We start from the raw sequence: 21,709 nt of genomic DNA, 5'->3' as shown, positions 1-21,709 counted from the left end.
AGTGAGTGACATCATAGCACTGTAGTTCTGAGGGTTCAAGATGGATGCAACAATCTCCTGTTGCTTCTATGAAGGCCGTAATAGACGACATCACCAAACAGCTCCATAGTCACATACACAGCAAAGGAGAGATGTTGTTTACACCTAGTGATGTCAGTGGTATTGAGTGACATCACAGCACAGTGCTAAGGCTCCTGGGCCTGGACACAGCAGCGGCTGCAATATCTCAACGGAGAATACGTTTATATCTATGTGTGTGTGTGCGCATATATATATATATATATATATATATATATATATATATATATATTTCTCCGCCGAAATCACTTTTAAACCCATTTCCACCTTTTTTTCCCTTCTCTTCCTCTTACTTTTTTTTCACGTTTTTTTACGTTTTTCTCCTTTTCGCCTCTTTTCTGGGCGTATTATTCTTCTTTTTCTTCTTTTTTTTCGTCTAATGCATACCCCATCAGTGCAGCAATGCTTATTCAATACCGCCAGCAGATGGAGACACTGGGGGATAATTTTCTAAGGATTTATACTGATTTTTCCTGTCTGAATTTGTCGCACAGAAAGTTGCAGGCCAAATATGTGTGACATTTCTGCGACTTTAGCTTCTAGAGCATTTTTACAACATTATACATAGGTGCTGAATACATAAAAAGCGACTGTTCAGCGACAGACAAGTCGCATCGGCTGAAAGTAGGCCAGAATGTCAGTCCATGTTGGAGCAGGTTTAGATACAGTCTAAAGCATAGATCTCAAAGTCTGTGCACAGAATTTAGCAAGGGCCTCGCACCTTCTGATGCATCAGGTAGGTGCACAATAGCATAGCCTAACCCTCTGTACTTTGGTCTATATTGATGCGGGACATAGACAGCCAGCTGATGACCAATCCATTAGTGCAATGGATGGCTGGAAGCATTTGTCTTTGCCTTTGCAATACCACAGAAGCAATGCATGGTCAATGTACAGCAATGACACACCTGTGTGAACAGCCAGGAGACCCCCCCCCCCCCCCCCCCATGTTATGTTACATAGTTACATAGTTAGTACGGTCGAAAAAAGACATATGTCCATCACGTTCAACCAGGGAATTAAGGGGTAGGGGTGTGGCGCGATATTGGGGAAGGGATGAGATTTTATATTTCTTCATAAGCATTAATCTTATTTTGTCAATTAGGAACATTCAGCACCCACCCGCTATCAAGGCAGCTGCCTATCATGTCATGCCCTACCTGCACAGGTGTGCTGGCTACTCAAATGATCCAATTAAGGAGGCCATTTAGTCAGCAGCAGCAGAAGTCCTGTGCCTGGACGCTCCAACAGGGGCCAGACACAAGCAGAAGCAGAAGCAGCAGAAGCAGCAGCAGCACCACCTTTTGTTTTTTGGCTGCAGCAGCAGCAAGGCCCACAGGGCTGGCAAGCTGGCTAGCCAGCAAGCAGGTAGCAATGAAAGTAGGAATCTTTCTTTTTAACCCTGTAAGGGGGTGGTGCACTGTACCCGAAGATACTGCCATATCGGGTCAATGCATAGGGCGACGGAAGCAAGCTTCGAAATCGGCCCCCGTTCTCAAAAATCCATTTAATATATGGTCCCCAGATAGGGGACGTATCAGATATTAAACTGATAAGAACAGATACTACACTTGATCTTAGCCAAAAGGCCGAGAAGCGATAACCGTGAAAGGGGCGGGCCCAACAAGGTCCCCTTCATGGGCACTATCACTGCTTGCTGTCAGGGAGGCTGCCAGACAATTTTCCATGCACACTCTGGGCTGGGGGGCAGTCAACCACCAGTACACACAGCAGAACCTAAACCCATACCATTATTGCTAAGCAGCAAGACAGGGGCCCATTGCACTCCCACGGGGCCTTTTTAAATGCAATCCATAACCCGGATTTGCCAGGAACCCTTCTTACTCCTCCTACTTGCATGTGACACTGGGCTTAGGATCTGCATAGGAAACACACACACAAGCACACACCTACCTTTGTTGCCTGCAGATGCCTCCTTGGCTGTCCCCAAACGGTATCAAACCAACACCCACGGGAAGCTGTAAGCATAGAGGACATGCCTGCACCCCATTGGACTTACCTGTGTGGGTTAAATCCGGGTTATTTGACAACCTATGGCGGTGATGGTTCTGCTCAGGCAGAGCAGTGCTGATGCTCCTCATAAAGCTGTCGCTGCTGTGAAGGTTCTAGGTGACATCACAAATCCCTTTGGTTACATACACAACAAAGCTGGGTTGTTGTTGTTTACACTCTGCAAGGCCTGTGGAAGTGAGTGACATCATAGCACTGTAGTTCTGAGGGTTCAAGATGGATGCAACAATCTCCTGTTGCTTCTATGAAGGCCGTAATAGACGACATCACCAAACAGCTCCATAGTCACATACACAGCAAAGGAGAGATGTTGTTTACACCTAGTGATGTCAGTGGTATTGAGTGACATCACAGCACAGTGCTAAGGCTCCTGGGCCTGGACACAGCAGCGGCTACAATATCTCAACGGAGAATACGTTTATATCTATGTGTGTGTGTGCGCATATATATATATATATATATATATATATATATATATATATATATTTCTCCGCCGAAATCACTTTTAAACCCATTTCCACCTTTTTTTCCCTTCTCTTCCTCTTACTATTTTTTCACGTTTTTTTACGTTTTTCTCCTTTTCGCCTCTTTTCTGGGCGTATTATTCTTCTATTTCTTCTTTTTTTTCGTCTAATGCATACCCCATCAGTGCAGCAATGCTTATTCAATACCGCCAGCAGATGGAGACACTGGGGGATAATTTTCTAAGGATTTATACTGATTTTTCCTGTCTGAATTTGTCGCACAGAAAGTTGCAGGCCAAATATGTGTGACATTTCTGCGACTTTAGCTTCTAGAGCATTTTTACAACATTATACATAGGTGCTGAATACATAAAAAGCGACTGTTCAGCGACAGACAAGTCGCATCGGCTGAAAGTAGGCCAGAATGTCAGTCCATGTTGGAGCAGGTTTAGATACAGTCTAAAGCATAGATCTCAAAGTCTGTGCACAGAATTTAGCAAGGGCCTCGCACCTTCTGATGCATCAGGTAGGTGCACAATAGCATAGCCTAACCCTCTGTACTTTGGTCTATATTGATGCGGGACATAGACAGCCAGCTGATGACCAATCCATTAGTGCAATGGATGGCTGGAAGCATTTGTCTTTGCCTTTGCAATACCACAGAAGCAATGCATGGTCAATGTACAGCAATGACACACCTGTGTGAACAGCCAGGAGACCCCCCCCCCCCCCCATGTTATGTTACATAGTTACATAGTTAGTACGGTCGAAAAAAGACATATGTCCATCACGTTCAACCAGGGAATTAAGGGGTAGGGGTGTGGCGCGATATTGGGGAAGGGATGAGATTTTATATTTCTTCATAAGCATTAATCTTATTTTGTCAATTAGGAACATTCAGCACCCACCCGCTATCAAGGCAGCTGCCTATCATGTCATGCCCTACCTGCACAGGTGTGCTGGCTACTCAAATGATCCAATTAAGGAGGCCATTTAGTCAGCAGCAGCAGAAGTCCTGTGCCTGGACGCTCCAACAGGGGCCAGACACAAGCAGAAGCAGAAGCAGCAGAAGCAGCAGCAGCACCACCTTTTGTTTTTTGGCTGCAGCAGCAGCAAGGCCCACAGGGCTGGCAAGCTGGCTAGCCAGCAAGCAGGTAGCAATGAAAGTAGGAATCTTTCTTTTTAACCCTGTAAGGGGGTGGTGCACTGTACCCGAAGATACTGCCATATCGGGTCAATGCATAGGGCGACGGAAGCAAGCTTCGAAATCGGCCCCCGTTCTCAAAAATCCATTTAATATATGGTCCCCAGATAGGGGACGTATCAGATATTAAACTGATAAGAACAGATACTACACTTGATCTTAGCCAAAAGGCCGAGAAGCGATAACCGTGAAAGGGGCGGGCCCAACAAGGTCCCCTTCATGGGCACTATCACTGCTTGCTGTCAGGGAGGCTGCCAGACAATTTTCCATGCACACTCTGGGCTGGGGGGCAGTCAACCACCAGTACACACAGCAGAACCTAAACCCATACCATTATTGCTAAGCAGCAAGACAGGGGCCCATTGCACTCCCACGGGGCCTTTTTAAATGCAATCCATAACCCGGATTTGCCAGGAACCCTTCTTACTCCTCCTACTTGCATGTGACACTGGGCTTAGGATCTGCATAGGAAACACACACACAAGCACACACCTACCTTTGTTGCCTGCAGATGCCTCCTTGGCTGTCCCCAAACGGTATCAAACCAACACCCACGGGAAGCTGTAAGCATAGAGGACATGCCTGCACCCCATTGGACTTACCTGTGTGGGTTAAATCCGGGTTATTTGACAACCTATGGCGGTGATGGTTCTGCTCAGGCAGAGCAGTGCTGATGCTCCTCATAAAGCTGTCGCTGCTGTGAAGGTTCTAGGTGACATCACAAATCCCTTTGGTTACATACACAACAAAGCTGGGTTGTTGTTGTTTACACTCTGCAAGGCCTGTGGAAGTGAGTGACATCATAGCACTGTAGTTCTGAGGGTTCAAGATGGATGCAACAATCTCCTGTTGCTTCTATGAAGGCCGTAATAGACGACATCACCAAACAGCTCCATAGTCACATACACAGCAAAGGAGAGATGTTGTTTACACCTAGTGATGTCAGTGGTATTGAGTGACATCACAGCACAGTGCTAAGGCTCCTGGGCCTGGACACAGCAGCGGCTGCAATATCTCAACGGAGAATACGTTTATATCTATGTGTGTGTGTGCGCATATATATATATATATATATATATATATATATATATATATATATATTTCTCCGCCGAAATCACTTTTAAACCCATTTCCACCTTTTTTTCCCTTCTCTTCCTCTTACTTTTTTTTCACGTTTTTTTACGTTTTTCTCCTTTTCGCCTCTTTTCTGGGCGTATTATTCTTCTTTTTCTTCTTTTTTTTCGTCTAATGCATACCCCATCAGTGCAGCAATGCTTATTCAATACCGCCAGCAGATGGAGACACTGGGGGATAATTTTCTAAGGATTTATACTGATTTTTCCTGTCTGAATTTGTCGCACAGAAAGTTGCAGGCCAAATATGTGTGACATTTCTGCGACTTTAGCTTCTAGAGCATTTTTACAACATTATACATAGGTGCTGAATACATAAAAAGCGACTGTTCAGCGACAGACAAGTCGCATCGGCTGAAAGTAGGCCAGAATGTCAGTCCATGTTGGAGCAGGTTTAGATACAGTCTAAAGCATAGATCTCAAAGTCTGTGCACAGAATTTAGCAAGGGCCTCGCACCTTCTGATGCATCATAGCATAGCCAAACCCTCTGTACTTTGGTCTATATTGATGCGGGACATAGACAGCCACTTGATGACCAATCCATTAGTGCAATGGATGGCTGGAAGCATTTGTCTTTGCCTTTGCAATACCACAGAAGCAATGCATGGTCAATGTACAGCAATGACACACCTGTGTGAAACAGCCAGGAGACCCCCCCCCCCCCCCCCCCCCCATGTTATGTTACATAGTTACATAGTTAGTACGGTCGAAAAAAGACATATGTCCATCACGTTCAACCAGGAATTAAGGGGTAGGGGTGTGGCGCGATATTGGGGGAAGGGATGAGATTTTATATTTCTTCATAAGCATTAATCTTATTTGTCAATTAGGAACATTCAGCACCCACCCGCTATCAAGGCAGCTGCCTATCATGTCATGCCCTACCTGCACAGGTGTGCTGGCTACTCAAATGATCCAATTAAGGAGGCCATTTAGTCAGCAGCAGCAGAAGTCTGTGCCTGGACGCTCCAACAGGGCCAGACACAAGCAGAAGCAGAAGCAGCAGAAGCAGCAGCAGCACCACCTTTTGGTTTTTTGGCTGCAGCAGCAGCAAGGCCCACAGGGCTGGCAAAGCTGGCTAGCCAGCAAGCAGGTAGCAATGAAAGTAGGAATCTTTCTTTTTAACCCTGTAAGGGGTGGTGCACGGTACCCGAAGATACTGCCATATCGGTCAATGCAATAGGGCGACGGAAGCAAGCTTCAGAAATCGGCCCCCGTTCTCAAAAATCCATTTAATATATGGTCCCCAGATAGGGGACTATCAGATATTAAACTGATAAGAACAGATACTACACTTGATCTTAGCCAAAAGGCCGAGAAGCGATAACCGTGAAAGGGGCGGGCCCAACAAGGTCCCCTTCATGGGCACTATCACTGCTTGCTGTCAGGGAGGCTGCCAGACAATTTTCCATGCACACTCTGGGCTGGGGGGCAGTCAACCACCAGTACACACAGCAGAACCTAAACCCATACCATTATTGCTAAGCAGCAAGACAGGGGCCCATTGCACTCCCACGGGGCCTTTTTAAATGCAATCCATAACCCGGATTTGCCCAGGAACCCTTCTTACTCTCCTACTTGCATGTGACACTGGGCTTAGGATCTGCATAGGAAACACACACACAAGCACACACCTACCTTTGTTGCCTGCAGATGCCTCCTTGGCTGTCCCCAAACGGGGTATCAAAAAACCAACACCCACGGGAAGCTGTAAGCATAGAGGACATGCCTGCACCCCATTGGACTTACCTGTGTGGGTTAAATCCGGGTTATTTGACAACCTATGGCGGTGATGTTCTGCTCAGGCAGAGCAGTGCTGATGCTCCTCATAAAGCTGTCGCTGCTGTGAAGGTTCTAGGTGACATCACAAAATCCCTTTGGTTACATACACAACAAAGCTGGGTTGTTGTTGTTTACACTCTGCAAGGGCCTGTGGAAGTGAGTGACATCATAGCACTGTAGTTCTGAGGGTTCAAGATGGATGCAACAATCTCCTGTTGCTTCTATGAAGGCCGTAATAGACGACATCACCAAACAGCTCCATAGTCACATACACAGCAAAGGAGAGATGTTGTTTACACCTAGTGATGTCAGTGGTATTGAGTGGACATCACAGCACAGTGCTAAGGCTCCTGGGCCTGGACACAGCAGGCGGCTGCAATATCTCAACGGAGAATACGTTTATATCTATGTGTGTAGTGTGCGCATATATATATATATATATATATATATATATTATATATATATATATATTTCTCCGCCGAAATCACTTTTAAACCCATTTCCACCTTTTTTTCCCTTCTCTTCCTCTTACTTTTTTTTTCACGTTTTTTTACGTTTTCTCCTTTTCGCCTCTTTTCTGGGCGTATTATTCTTCTTTTTCTTCTTTTTTTTCGTCTAATGCATACCCCATCAGTGCAGCAATGCTTATTCAATACCGCCAGCAGATGGAGACACTGGGGGATAATTTTCTAAGGACTTTATACTGATTTTTCCTGTCTGAATTTGTCGCACAGAAAGTTGCAGGCCAAATATGTGTGACATTTCTGCGACTTTAGCTTCTAGAGCATTTTTACAACATTATACATAGGTGCTGAATACATAAAAAGCGACTGTTCAGCGACAGACAAGTCGCATCGCTGAAAGTAGGCCAGAATGTCAGTCCCATGTTGGAGCAGGTTTAGATACAGTCTAAAGCATAGATCTCAAGTCTGTGCACAGAATTTAGCAAGGGCCTCGCACCTTCTGATGCATCAGGTAGGTGCACAATAGCATAGCCTAACCCTCTGTACTTTGGTCTATATTGATGCGGGACATAGACAGCCAGCTGATGACCAATCCATTAGTGCAATGGATGGCTGGAAGCATTTGTCTTTGCCTTTGCAATACCACAGAAGCAATGCATGGTCAATGTACAGCAATGACACACCTGTGTGAACAGCCAGGAGACCCCCCCCCCCCCCCATGTTATGTTACATAGTTACATAGTTAGTACGGTCGAAAAAGACATATGTCCATCACGTTCAACCAGGGAATTAAGGGGTAGGGGTGTGGCGCGATATTGGGGAAGGGATGAGATTTTATATTTCTTCATAAGCATTAATCTTATTTTGTCAATTAGGAACATTCAGCACCCACCCGCTATCAAGGCAGCTGCCTATCATGTCATGCCCTACCTGCACAGGTGTGCTGGCTACTCAAATGATCCAATTAAGGAGGCCATTTAGTCAGCAGCAGCAGGAAGTCCTGTGCCCTGGAACGCTCCAACAGGGGCCAGACACAAGCAGAAGCAGAAGCAGCAGAAGCAGCAGCAGCACCACCTTTTGTTTTTTGGCTGCAGCAGCAGCAAGGCCCACAGGGCTGGCTAGCTGGCTAGCCAGCAAGCAGGTAGCAATGAAAGTAGGAATCTTTCTTTTTAACCCTGTAAGGGGTGGTGCACTGTACCCGAAGATACTGCCATATCGGGTCAATGCATAGGGCGACGGAAGCAAGCTTCGAAATCGGCCCCCGTTCTCAAAAATCCATTTAATATATGGTCCCCCAGATAGGGGACGTATCAGATATTAAACTGATAAGAACAGATACTACACTTGATCTTAGCCAAAAGGCCGAGAAGCGATAACCGTGAAAGGGGCGGGCCCAACAAGGTCCCCTTCATGGGCACTATCACTGCTTGCTGTCAGGGAGGCTGCCAGACAATTTTCCATGCACACTCTGGCTGGGGGCAGTCACACCAGTACACACAGCTAACAAACGCAGACCTAAACCCATACCATTATTGCTAAGCAGCAAGACAGGGGCCCATTGCACTCCCACGGGGCCTTTTTAAATGCAATCCATAACCCGGATTTGCCAGGAACCCTTCTTACTCCTCCTACTTGCATGTGACACTGGCTTAGGATCTGCATAGGAAACACACACACAAGCACACACCTACCTTTGTTGCCTGCAGATGCCTCCTTGGCTGTCCCCAAACGGTATCAAACCAACACCCACGGAAGCTGTAAGCATAGAGGACATGCCTGCACCCCATTGGACTTACCTGTGTGGGTTAAATCCGGGTTATTTGACAACCTATGGCGTGATGGTCTGCTCAGGCAGAGCAGTGCTGATGCTCCTCATAAAGCTGTCGCTGCTGTGAAGGTTCTAGGTGACATCACAAATCCCTTTGGTTACATACACAACAAAGCTGGGTTGTTGTTGTTTACCACTCTGCAAGGCCTGTGGAAGTGAGTGACATCATAGCACTGTAGTTCTGAGGGTTCAAGACGGATGCAACAATCTCCTGTTGCTTCTATGAAGGCCGTAATAGACGACATCACCAAACAGCTCCATAGTCACATACACAGCAAAGGAGAGATGTTTGTTTACACCTAGTGATGTCAGTCGTATTGAGTGACATCACAGCACAGTGCTAAGGCTCCTGGGCCTGGACACAGCAGCGGCTGCAATATCTCAACGGAGAATACGTTTATATCTATGTGTGTGTGTGCGCATATATATATATATATATATATATATATATATATATATATATATATATATATTTCTCCGCCGAAATCACTTTTAAACCCATTTCCACCTTTTTTTCCCCTTCTCTTCCTCTTACCTTTTTTTCACGTTTTTTTACGTTTTTCTCCTTTTCGCCTCTTTTCTGGGCGTATTATTCTTCTTTTTCTTCTTTTTTTTCGTCTAATGCATACCCCATCAGTGCAGCAATGCTTATTCAATACCGCCAGCAGATGGAGACACTGGGGGATAATTTTCTAAGGATTTATACTGATTTTTCCTGTCTGAATTTGTCGCACAGAAAGTTGCAGGCCAAATATGTGTGACATTTCTGCGACTTTAGCTTCTAGAGCATTTTTACAACATTATACATAGGTGCTGAATACATAAAAAGCGACTGTTCAGCGACAGACAAGTCGCATCGGCTGAAAGTAGGCCAGAATGTCAGTCCATGTTGGAGCAGGTTTAGATACAGTCTAAAGCATAGATCTCAAAGTCTGTGCACAGAATTTAGCAAGGGCCTCGCACCTTCTGATGCATCAGGTAGGTGCACAATAGCATAGCCTAACCCTCTGTACTTTGGTCTATATTGATGCGGGACATAGACAGCCAGCTGATGACCAATCCATTAGTGCAATGGATGGCTGGAAGCATTTGTCTTTGCCTTTGCAATACCACAGAAGCAATGCATGGTCAATGTACAGCAATGACACACCTGTGTGAACAGCCAGGAGACCCCCCCCCCCCCCCCCATGTTATGTTACATAGTTACATAGTTAGTACGGTCGAAAAAAGACATATGTCCATCACGTTCAACCAGGGAATTAAGGGGTAGGGGTGTGGCGCGATATTGGGGAAGGGATGAGATTTTATATTTCTTCATAAGCATTAATCTTATTTTGTCAATTAGGAACATTCAGCACCCACCCGCTATCAAGGCAGCTGCCTATCATGTCATGCCCTACCTGCACAGGTGTGCTGGCTACTCAAATGATCCAATTAAGGAGGCCATTTAGTCAGCAGCAGCAGAAGTCCTGTGCCTGGACGCTCCAACAGGGGCCAGACACAAGCAGAAGCAGAAGCAGCAGAAGCAGCAGCAGCACCACCTTTTGTTTTTTGGCTGCAGCAGCAGCAAGGCCCACAGGGCTGGCTAGCTGGCTAGCCAGCAAGCAGGTAGCAATGAAAGTAGGAATCTTTATTTTTAACCCTGTAAGGGGGTGGTGCACTGTACCCGAAGATACTGCCATATCGGGTCAATGCATAGGGCGACGGAAGCAAGCTTCGAAATCGGCCCCCGTTCTCAAAAATCCATTTAATATATGGTCCCCAGATAGGGGACGTATCAGATATTAAACTGATAAGAACAGATACTACACTTGATCTTAGCCAAAAGGCCGAGAAGCGATAACCGTGAAAGGGGCGGGCCCAACAAGGTCCCCTTCATGGGCACTATCACTGCTTGCTGTCAGGGAGGCTGCCAGACAATTTTCCATGCACACTCTGGGCTGGGGGGCAGTCAACCACCAGTACACACAGCAGAACCTAAACCCATACCATTATTGCTAAGCAGCAAGACAGGGGCCCATTGCACTCCCACGGGGCCTTTTTAAATGCAATCCATAACCCGGATTTGCCAGGAACCCTTCTTACTCCTCCTACTTGCATGTGACACTGGGCTTAGGATCTGCATAGGAAACACACACACAAGCACACACCTACCTTTGTTGCCTGCAGATGCCTCCTTGGCTGTCCCCAAACGGTATCAAACCAACACCCACGGGAAGCTGTAAGCATAGAGGACATGCCTGCACCCCATTGGACTTACCTGTGTGGGTTAAATCCGGGTTATTTGACAACCTATGGCGGTGATGGTTCTGCTCAGGCAGAGCAGTGCTGATGCTCCTCATAAAGCTGTCGCTGCTGTGAAGGTTCTAGGTGACATCACAAATCCCTTTGGTTACATACACAACAAAGCTGGGTTGTTGTTGTTTACACTCTGCAAGGCCTGTGGAAGTGAGTGACATCATAGCACTGTAGTTCTGAGGGTTCAAGATGGATGCAACAATCTCCTGTTGCTTCTATGAAGGCCGTAATAGACGACATCACCAAACAGCTCCATAGTCACATACACAGCAAAGGAGAGATGTTGTTTACACCTAGTGATGTCAGTGGTATTGAGTGACATCACAGCACAGTGCTAAGGCTCCTGGGCCTGGACACAGCAGCGGCTGCAATATCTCAACGGAGAATACGTTTATATCTATGTGTGTGTGTGCGCATATATATATATATATATATATATATATATATATATATATATATATTTCTCCGCCGAAATCACTTTTAAACCCATTTCCACCTTTTTTTCCCTTCTCTTCCTCTTACTTTTTTTTCACGTTTTTTTACGTTTTTCTCCTTTTCGCCTCTTTTCTGGGCGTATTATTCTTCTTTTTCTTCTTTTTTTTCGTCTAATGCATACCCCATCAGTGCAGCAATGCTTATTCAATACCGCCAGCAGATGGAGACACTGGGGGATAATTTTCTAAGGATTTATACTGATTTTTCCTGTCTGAATTTGTCGCACAGAAAGTTGCAGGCCAAATATGTGTGACATTTCTGCGACTTTAGCTTCTAGAGCATTTTTACAACATTATACATAGGTGCTGAATACATAAAAAGCGACTGTTCAGCGACAGACAAGTCGCATCGGCTGAAAGTAGGCCAGAATGTCAGTCCATGTTGGAGCAGGTTTAGATACAGTCTAAAGCATAGATCTCAAAGTCTGTGCACAGAATTTAGCAAGGGCCTCGCACCTTCTGATGCATCAGGTAGGTGCACAATAGCATAGCCTAACCCTCTGTACTTTGGTCTATATTGATGCGGGACATAGACAGCCAGCTGATGACCAATCCATTAGTGCAATGGATGGCTGGAAGCATTTGTCTTTGCCTTTGCAATACCACAGAAGCAATGCATGGTCAATGTACAGCAATGACACACCTGTGTGAACAGCCAGGAGACCCCCCCCCCCCCCCCCATGTTATGTTACATAGTTACATAGTTAGTACGGTCGAAAAAAGACATATGTCCATCACGTTCAACCAGGGAATTAAGGGGTAGGGGTGTGGCGCGATATTGGGGAAGGGATGAGATTTTATATTTCTTCATAAGCATTAATCTTATTTTGTCAATTAGGAACATTCAGCACCCACCCGCTATCAAGGCAGCTGCCTATCATGTCATGCCCTACCTGCACAGGTGTGCTGGCTACTCAAATGATCCAATTAAGGAGGCCATTTAGTCAGCAGCAGCAGAAGTCCTGTGCCTGGACGCTCCAACAGGGGCCAGACACAAGCAGAAGCAGAAGCAGCAGAAGCAGCAGCAGCACCACCTTTTGTTTTTTGGCTGCAGCAGCAGCAAGGCCCACAGGGCTGGCTAGCTGGCTAGCCAGCAAGCAGGTAGCAATGAAAGTAGGAATCTTTCTTTTTAACCCTGTAAGGGGGTGGTGCACTGTACCCGAAGATACTGCCATATCGGGTCAATGCATAGGGCGACGGAAGCAAGCTTCGAAATCGGCCCCCGTTCTCAAAAATCCATTTAATATATGGTCCCCAGATAGGGGACGTATCAGATATTAAACTGATAAGAACAGATACTACACTTGATCTTAGCCAAAAGGCCGAGAAGCGATAACCGTGAAAGGGGCGGGCCCAACAAGGTCCCCTTCATGGGCACTATCACTGCTTGCTGTCAGGGAGGCTGCCAGACAATTTTCCATGCACACTCTGGGCTGGGGGGCAGTCAACCACCAGTACACACAGCAGAACCTAAACCCATACCATTATTGCTAAGCAGCAAGACAGGGGCCCATTGCACTCCCACGGGGCCTTTTTAAATGCAATCCATAACCCGGATTTGCCAGGAACCCTTCTTACTCCTCCTACTTGCATGTGACACTGGGCTTAGGATCTGCATAGGAAACACACACACAAGCACACACCTACCTTTGTTGCCTGCAGATGCCTCCTTGGCTGTCCCCAAACGGTATCAAACCAACACCCACGGGAAGCTGTAAGCATAGAGGACATGCCTGCACCCCATTGGACTTACCTGTGTGGGTTAAATCCGGGTTATTTGACAACCTATGGCGGTGATGGTTCTGCTCAGGCAGAGCAGTGCTGATGCTCCTCATAAAGCTGTCGCTGCTGTGAAGGTTCTAGGTGACATCACAAATCCCTTTGGTTACATACACAACAAAGCTGGGTTGTTGTTGTTTACACTCTGCAAGGCCTGTGGAAGTGAGTGACATCATAGCACTGTAGTTCTGAGGGTTCAAGATGGATGCAACAATCTCCTGTTGCTTCTATGAAGGCCGTAATAGACGACATCACCAAACAGCTCCATAGTCACATACACAGCAAAGGAGAGATGTTGTTTACACCTAGTGATGTCAGTGGTATTGAGTGACATCACAGCACAGTGCTAAGGCTCCTGGGCCTGGACACAGCAGCGGCTGCAATATCTCAACGGAGAATACGTTTATATCTATGTGTGTGTGTGCGCATATATATATATATATATATATATATATATATATATATATATATATATTCTCCGCCGAAATCACTTTTAAACCCATTTCCACCTTTTTTTCCCTTCTCTTCCTCTTACTTTTTTTTCACGTTTTTTTACGTTTTTCTCCTTTTCGCCTCTTTTCTGGGCGTATTATTCTTCTTTTTCTTCTTTTTTTTCGTCTAATGCATACCCCATCAGTGCAGCAATGCTTATTCAATACCGCCAGCAGATGGAGACACTGGGGGATAATTTTCTAAGGATTTATACTGATTTTTCCTGTCTGAATTTGTCGCACAGAAAGTTGCAGGCCAAATATGTGTGACATTTCTGCGACTTTAGCTTCTAGAGCATTTTTACAACATTATACATAGGTGCTGAATACATAAAAAGCGACTGTTCAGCGACAGACAAGTCGCATCGGCTGAAAGTAGGCCAGAATGTCAGTCCATGTTGGAGCAGGTTTAGATACAGTCTAAAGCATAGATCTCAAAGTCTGTGCACAGAATTTAGCAAGGGCCTCGCACCTTCTGATGCATCAGGTAGGTGCACAATAGCATAGCCTAACCCTCTGTACTTTGGTCTATATTGATGCGGGACATAGACAGCCAGCTGATGACCAATCCATTAGTGCAATGGATGGCTGGAAGCATTTGTCTTTGCCTTTGCAATACCACAGAAGCAATGCATGGTCAATGTACAGCAATGACACACCTGTGTGAACAGCCAGGAGACCCCCCCCCCCCCCATGTTATGTTACATAGTTACATAGTTAGTACGGTCGAAAAAAGACATATGTCCATCACGTTCAACCAGGGAATTAAGGGGTAGGGGTGTGGCGCGATATTGGGGAAGGGATGAGATTTTATATTTCTTCATAAGCATTAATCTTATTTTGTCAATTAGGAACATTCAGCACCCACCCGCTATCAAGGCAGCTGCCTATCATGTCATGCCCTACCTGCACAGGTGTGCTGGCTACTCAAATGATCCAATTAAGGAGGCCATTTAGTCAGCAGCAGCAGAAGTCCTGTGCCTGGACGCTCCAACAGGGGCCAGACACAAGCAGAAGCAGAAGCAGCAGAAGCAGCAGCAGCACCACCTTTTGTTTTTTGGCTGCAGCAGCAGCAAGGCCCACAGGGCTGGCTAGCTGGCTAGCCAGCAAGCAGGTAGCAATGAAAGTAGGAATCTTTCTTTTTAACCCTGTAAGGGGGTGGTGCACTGTACCCGAAGATACTGCCATATCGGGTCAATGCATAGGGCGACGGAAGCAAGCTTCGAAATCGGCCCCCGTTCTCAAAAATCCATTTAATATATGGTCCCCAGATAGGGGACGTATCAGATATTAAACTGATAAGAACAGATACTACACTTGATCTTAGCCAAAAGGCCGAGAAGCGATAACCGTGAAAGGGGCGGGCCCAACAAGGTCCCCTTCATGGGCACTATCACTGCTTGCTGTCAGGGAGGCTGCCAGACAATTTTCCATGCACACTCTGGGCTGGGGGGCAGTCAACCACCAGTACACACAGCAGAACCTAAACCCATACCATTATTGCTAAGCAGCAAGACAGGGGCCCATTGCACTCCCACGGGGCCTTTTTAAATGCAATCCATAACCCGGATTTGCCAGGAACCCTTCTTACTCCTCCTACTTGCATGTGACACTGGGCTTAGGATCTGCATAGGAAACACACACACAAGCACACACCTACCTTTGTTGCCTGCAGATGCCTCCTTGGCTGTCCCCAAACGGTATCAAACCAACACCCACGGGAAGCTGTAAGCATAGAGGACATGCCTGCACCCCATTGGACTTACCTGTGTGGGTTAAATCCGGGTTATTTGACAACCTATGGCGGTGATGGTTCTGCTCAGGCAGAGCAGTGCTGATGCTCCTCATAAAGCTGTCGCTGCTGTGAAGGTTCTAGGTGACATCACAAATCCCTTTGGTTACATACACAACAAAGCTGGGTTGTTGTTGTTTACACTCTGCAAGGCCTGTGGAAGTGAGTGACATCATAGCACTGTAGTTCTGAGGGTTCAAGATGGATGCAACAATCTCCTGTTGCTTCTATGAAGGCCGTAATAGACGACATCACCAAACAGCTCCATAGTCACATACACAGCAAAGGAGAGATGTTGTTTACACCTAGTGATGTCAGTGGTATTGAGTGACATCACAGCACAGTGCTAAGGCTCCTGGGCCTGGACACAGCAGCGGCTGCAATATCTCAACGGAGAATACGTTTATATCTATGTGTGTGTGTGCGCATATATATATATATATATATATATATATATATATATATATTTCTCCGCCGAAATCACTTTTAAACCCATTTCCACCTTTTTTTCCCTTCTCTTCCTCTTACTTTTTTTTCACGTTTTTTTACGTTTTTCTCCTTTTCGCCTCTTTTCTGGGCGTATTATTCTTCTTTTTCTTCTTTTTTTTCGTCTAATGCATACCCCATCAGTGCAGCAATGCTTATTCAATACCGCCAGCAGATGGAGACACTGGGGGATAATTTTCTAAGGATTTATACTGATTTTTCCTGTCTGAATTTGTCGCACAGAAAGTTGCAGGCCAAATATGTGTGACATTTCTGCGACTTTAGCTTCTAGAGCATTTTTACAACATTATACATAGGTGCTGAATACATAAAAAGCGACTGTTCAGCGACAGACAAGTCGCATCGGCTGAAAGTAGGCCAGAATGTCAGTCCATGTTGGAGCAGGTTTAGATACAGTCTAAAGCATAGATCTCAAAGTCTGTGCACAGAATTTAGCAAGGGCCTCGCACCTTCTGATGCATCAGGTAGGTGCACAATAGCATAGCCTAACCCTCTGTACTTTGGTCTATATTGATGCGGGACATAGACAGCCAGCTGATGACCAATCCATTAGTGCAATGGATGGCTGGAAGCATTTGTCTTTGCCTTTGCAATACCACAGAAGCAATGCATGGTCAATGTACAGCAATGACACACCTGTGTGAACAGCCAGGAGACCCCCCCCCCCATGTTATGTTACATAGTTACATAGTTAGTACGGTCGAAAAAAGACATATGTCCATCACGTTCAACCAGGGAATTAAGGGGTAGGGGTGTGGCGCGATATTGGGGAAGGGATGAGATTTTATATTTCTTCATAAGCATTAATCTTATTTTGTCAATTAGGAACATTCAGCACCCACCCGCTATCAAGGCAGCTGCCTATCATGTCATGCCCTACCTGCACAGGTGTGCTGGCTACTCAAATGATCCAATTAAGGAGGCCATTTAGTCAGCAGCAGCAGAAGTCCTGTGCCTGGACGCTCCAACAGGGGCCAGACACAAGCAGAAGCAGAAGCAGCAGAAGCAGCAGCAGCACCACCTTTTGTTTTTTGGCTGCAGCAGCAGCAAGGCCCACAGGGCTGGCTAGCTGGCTAGCCAGCAAGCAGGTAGCAATGAAAGTAGGAATCTTTCTTTTTAACCCTGTAAGGGGGTGGTGCACTGTACCCGAAGATACTGCCATATCGGGTCAATGCATAGGGCGACGGAAGCAAGCTTCGAAATCGGCCCCCGTTCTCAAAAATCCATTTAATATATGGTCCCCAGATAGGGGACGTATCAGATATTAAACTGATAAGAACAGATACTACACTTGATCTTAGCCAAAAGGCCGAGAAGCGATAACCGTGAAAGGGGCGGGCCCAACAAGGTCCCCTTCATGGGCACTATCACTGCTTGCTGTCAGGGAGGCTGCCAGACAATTTTCCATGCACACTCTGGGCTGGGGGGCAGTCAACCACCAGTACACACAGCAGAACCTAAACCCATACCATTATTGCTAAGCAGCAAGACAGGGGCCCATTGCACTCCCACGGGGCCTTTTTAAATGCAATCCATAACCCGGATTTGCCAGGAACCCTTCTTACTCCTCCTACTTGCATGTGACACTGGGCTTAGGATCTGCATAGGAAACACACACACAAGCACACACCTACCTTTGTTGCCTGCAGATGCCTCCTTGGCTGTCCCCAAACGGTATCAAACCAACACCCACGGGAAGCTGTAAGCATAGAGGACATGCCTGCACCCCATTGGACTTACCTGTGTGGGTTAAATCCGGGTTATTTGACAACCTATGGCGGTGATGGTTCTGCTCAGGCAGAGCAGTGCTGATGCTCCTCATAAAGCTGTCGCTGCTGTGAAGGTTCTAGGTGACATCACAAATCCCTTTGGTTACATACACAACAAAGCTGGGTTGTTGTTGTTTACACTCTGCAAGGCCTGTGGAAGTGAGTGACATCATAGCACTGTAGTTCTGAGGGTTCAAGATGGATGCAACAATCTCCTGTTGCTTCTATGAAGGCCGTAATAGACGACATCACCAAACAGCTCCATAGTCACATACACAGCAAAGGAGAGATGTTGTTTACACCTAGTGATGTCAGTGGTATTGAGTGACATCACAGCACAGTGCTAAGGCTCCTGGGCCTGGACACAGCAGCGGCTGCAATATCTCAACGGAGAATACGTTTATATCTATGTGTGTGTGTGCGCATATATATATATATATATATATATATATATATATATATATATATATATTTCTCCGCCGAAATCACTTTTAAACCCATTTCCACCTTTTTTTCCCTTCTCTTCCTCTTACTTTTTTTTCACGTTTTTTTACGTTTTTCTCCTTTTCGCCTCTTTTCTGGGCGTATTATTCTTCTTTTTCTTCTTTTTTTTCGTCTAATGCATACCCCATCAGTGCAGCAATGCTTATTCAATACCGCCAGCAGATGGAGACACTGGGGGATAATTTTCTAAGGATTTATACTGATTTTTCCTGTCTGAATTTGTCGCACAGAAAGTTGCAGGCCAAATATGTGTGACATTTCTGCGACTTTAGCTTCTAGAGCATTTTTACAACATTATACATAGGTGCTGAATACATAAAAAGCGACTGTTCAGCGACAGACAAGTCGCATCGGCTGAAAGTAGGCCAGAATGTCAGTCCATGTTGGAGCAGGTTTAGATACAGTCTAAAGCATAGATCTCAAAGTCTGTGCACAGAATTTAGCAAGGGCCTCGCACCTTCTGATGCATCAGGTAGGTGCACAATAGCATAGCCTAACCCTCTGTACTTTGGTCTATATTGATGCGGGACATAGACAGCCAGCTGATGACCAATCCATTAGTGCAATGGATGGCTGGAAGCATTTGTCTTTGCCTTTGCAATACCACAGAAGCAATGCATGGTCAATGTACAGCAATGACACACCTGTGTGAACAGCCAGGAGACCCCCCCCCCCCCATGTTATGTTACATAGTTACATAGTTAGTACGGTCGAAAAAAGACATATGTCCATCACGTTCAACCAGGGAATTAAGGGGTAGGGGTGTGGCGCGATATTGGGGAAGGGATGAGATTTTATATTTCTTCATAAGCATTAATCTTATTTTGTCAATTAGGAACATTCAGCACCCACCCGCTATCAAGGCAGCTGCCTATCATGTCATGCCCTACCTGCACAGGTGTGCTGGCTACTCAAATGATCCAATTAAGGAGGCCATTTAGTCAGCAGCAGCAGAAGTCCTGTGCCTGGACGCTCCAACAGGGGCCAGACACAAGCAGAAGCAGAAGCAGCAGAAGCAGCAGCAGCACCACCTTTTGTTTTTTGGCTGCAGCAGCAGCAAGGCCCACAGGGCTGGCTAGCTGGCTAGCCAGCAAGCAGGTAGCAATGAAAGTAGGAATCTTTCTTTTTAACCCTGTAAGGGGGTGGTGCACTGTACCCGAAGATACTGCCATATCGGGTCAATGCATAGGGCGACGGAAGCAAGCTTCGAAATCGGCCCCCGTTCTCAAAAATCCATTTAATATATGGTCCCCAGATAGGGGACGTATCAGATATTAAACTGATAAGAACAGATACTACACTTGATCTTAGCCAAAAGGCCGAGAAGCGATAACCGTGAAAGGGGCGGGCCCAACAAGGTCCCCTTCATGGGCACTATCACTGCTTGCTGTCAGGGAGGCTGCCAGACAATTTTCCATGCACACTCTGGGCTGGGGGGCAGTCAACCACCAGTACACACAGCAGAACCTAAACCCATACCATTATTGCTAAGCAGCAAGACAGGGGCCCATTGCACTCCCACGGGGCCTTTTTAAATGCAATCCATAACCCGGATTTGCCAGGAACCCTTCTTACTCCTCCTACTTGCATGTGACACTGGGCTTAGGATCTGCATAGGAAACACACACACAAGCACACACCTACCTTTGTTGCCTGCAGATGCCTCCTTGGCTGTCCCCAAACGGTATCAAACCAACACCCACGGGAAGCTGTAAGCATAGAGGACATGCCTGCACCCCATTGGACTTACCTGTGTGGGTTAAATCCGGGTTATTTGACAACCTATGGCGGTGATGGTTCTGCTCAGGCAGAGCAGTGCTGATGCTCCTCATAAAGCTGTCGCTGCTGTGAAGGTTCTAGGTGACATCACAAATCCCTTTGGTTACATACACAACAAAGCTGGGTTGTTGTTGTTTACACTCTGCAAGGCCTGTGGAAGTGAGTGACATCATAGCACTGTAGTTCTGAGGGTTCAAGATGGATGCAACAATCTCCTGTTGCTTCTATGAAGGCCGTAATAGACGACATCACCAAACAGCTCCATAGTCACATACACAGCAAAGGAGAGATGTTGTTTACACCTAGTGATGTCAGTGGTATTGAGTGACATCACAGCACAGTGCTAAGGCTCCTGGGCCTGGACACAGCAGCGGCTGCAATATCTCAACGGAGAATACGTTTATATCTATGTGTGTGTGTGCGCATATATATATATATATATATATATATATATATATATATATATATATATTTCTCCGCCGAAATCACTTTTAAACCCATTTCCACCTTTTTTTCCCTTCTCTTCCTCTTACTTTTTTTTCACGTTTTTTTACGTTTTTCTCCTTTTCGCCTCTTTTCTGGGCGTATTATTCTTCTTTTTCTTCTTTTTTTTCGTCTAATGCATACCCCATCAGTGCAGCAATGCTTATTCAATACCGCCAGCAGATGGAGACACTGGGGGATAATTTTCTAAGGATTTATACTGATTTTTCCTGTCTGAATTTGTCGCACAGAAAGTTGCAGGCCAAATATGTGTGACATTTCTGCGACTTTAGCTTCTAGAGCATTTTTACAACATTATACATAGGTGCTGAATACATAAAAAGCGACTGTTCAGCGACAGACAAGTCGCATCGGCTGAAAGTAGGCCAGAATGTCAGTCCATGTTGGAGCAGGTTTAGATACAGTCTAAAGCATAGATCTCAAAGTCTGTGCACAGAATTTAGCAAGGGCCTCGCACCTTCTGATGCATCAGGTAGGTGCACAATAGCATAGCCTAACCCTCTGTACTTTGGTCTATATTGATGCGGGACATAGACAGCCAGCTGATGACCAATCCATTAGTGCAATGGATGGCTGGAAGCATTTGTCTTTGCCTTTGCAATACCACAGAAGCAATGCATGGTCAATGTACAGCAATGACACACCTGTGTGAACAGCCAGGAGACCCCCCCCCCCCCATGTTATGTTACATAGTTACATAGTTAGTACGGTCGAAAAAAGACATATGTCCATCACGTTCAACCAGGGAATTAAGGGGTAGGGGTGTGGCGCGATATTGGGGAAGGGATGAGATTTTATATTTCTTCA

At 45.9% G+C, this 21,709-nt stretch overlaps 9 non-coding genes across 9 annotated transcripts; all 9 read right to left on the bottom strand.

Moving 5' to 3' along the window:
- Nucleotides 1–1,488: 1,488 nt before the first annotated feature.
- On the bottom strand, nt 1,489–1,679 carry LOC130312190 (U2 spliceosomal RNA). Its single transcript, XR_008860372.1, has one exon. It is a non-coding gene; the product is annotated as a U2 spliceosomal RNA (small nuclear RNA).
- A 2,090-nt stretch (nt 1,680–3,769) lies between these two features.
- LOC130312189 (U2 spliceosomal RNA) lies at nt 3,770–3,960 on the bottom strand. The gene has a single exon (XR_008860371.1). It is a non-coding gene; the product is annotated as a U2 spliceosomal RNA (small nuclear RNA).
- A 2,085-nt stretch (nt 3,961–6,045) lies between these two features.
- LOC130312200 (U2 spliceosomal RNA) lies at nt 6,046–6,236 on the bottom strand. The gene has a single exon (XR_008860381.1). It is a non-coding gene; the product is annotated as a U2 spliceosomal RNA (small nuclear RNA).
- A 2,103-nt stretch (nt 6,237–8,339) lies between these two features.
- On the bottom strand, nt 8,340–8,531 carry LOC130312196 (U2 spliceosomal RNA). Its single transcript, XR_008860378.1, has one exon. It is a non-coding gene; the product is annotated as a U2 spliceosomal RNA (small nuclear RNA).
- A 2,104-nt stretch (nt 8,532–10,635) lies between these two features.
- Nucleotides 10,636–10,826, bottom strand: LOC130312188 (U2 spliceosomal RNA). Its single transcript, XR_008860370.1, has one exon. It is a non-coding gene; the product is annotated as a U2 spliceosomal RNA (small nuclear RNA).
- Nucleotides 10,827–12,920: 2,094 nt separating this feature from the next.
- Nucleotides 12,921–13,111, bottom strand: LOC130312186 (U2 spliceosomal RNA). Its single transcript, XR_008860369.1, has one exon. It is a non-coding gene; the product is annotated as a U2 spliceosomal RNA (small nuclear RNA).
- Nucleotides 13,112–15,203: 2,092 nt separating this feature from the next.
- Nucleotides 15,204–15,394, bottom strand: LOC130312184 (U2 spliceosomal RNA). The gene has a single exon (XR_008860367.1). It is a non-coding gene; the product is annotated as a U2 spliceosomal RNA (small nuclear RNA).
- A 2,082-nt stretch (nt 15,395–17,476) lies between these two features.
- On the bottom strand, nt 17,477–17,667 carry LOC130312183 (U2 spliceosomal RNA). Its single transcript, XR_008860366.1, has one exon. It is a non-coding gene; the product is annotated as a U2 spliceosomal RNA (small nuclear RNA).
- Nucleotides 17,668–19,759: 2,092 nt separating this feature from the next.
- Nucleotides 19,760–19,950, bottom strand: LOC130312182 (U2 spliceosomal RNA). The gene has a single exon (XR_008860365.1). It is a non-coding gene; the product is annotated as a U2 spliceosomal RNA (small nuclear RNA).
- Nucleotides 19,951–21,709: the final 1,759 nt, after the last annotated feature.

Source organism: Hyla sarda, unplaced genomic scaffold, assembly GCF_029499605.1.
Source record: "Hyla sarda isolate aHylSar1 unplaced genomic scaffold, aHylSar1.hap1 scaffold_1706, whole genome shotgun sequence".
Taxonomy (NCBI): Eukaryota; Metazoa; Chordata; class Amphibia; order Anura; family Hylidae; genus Hyla; species Hyla sarda.
The sequence above is the reverse complement of the archived record's forward strand: the minus strand, read 5'-3'. Positions and strand labels throughout refer to the sequence as shown.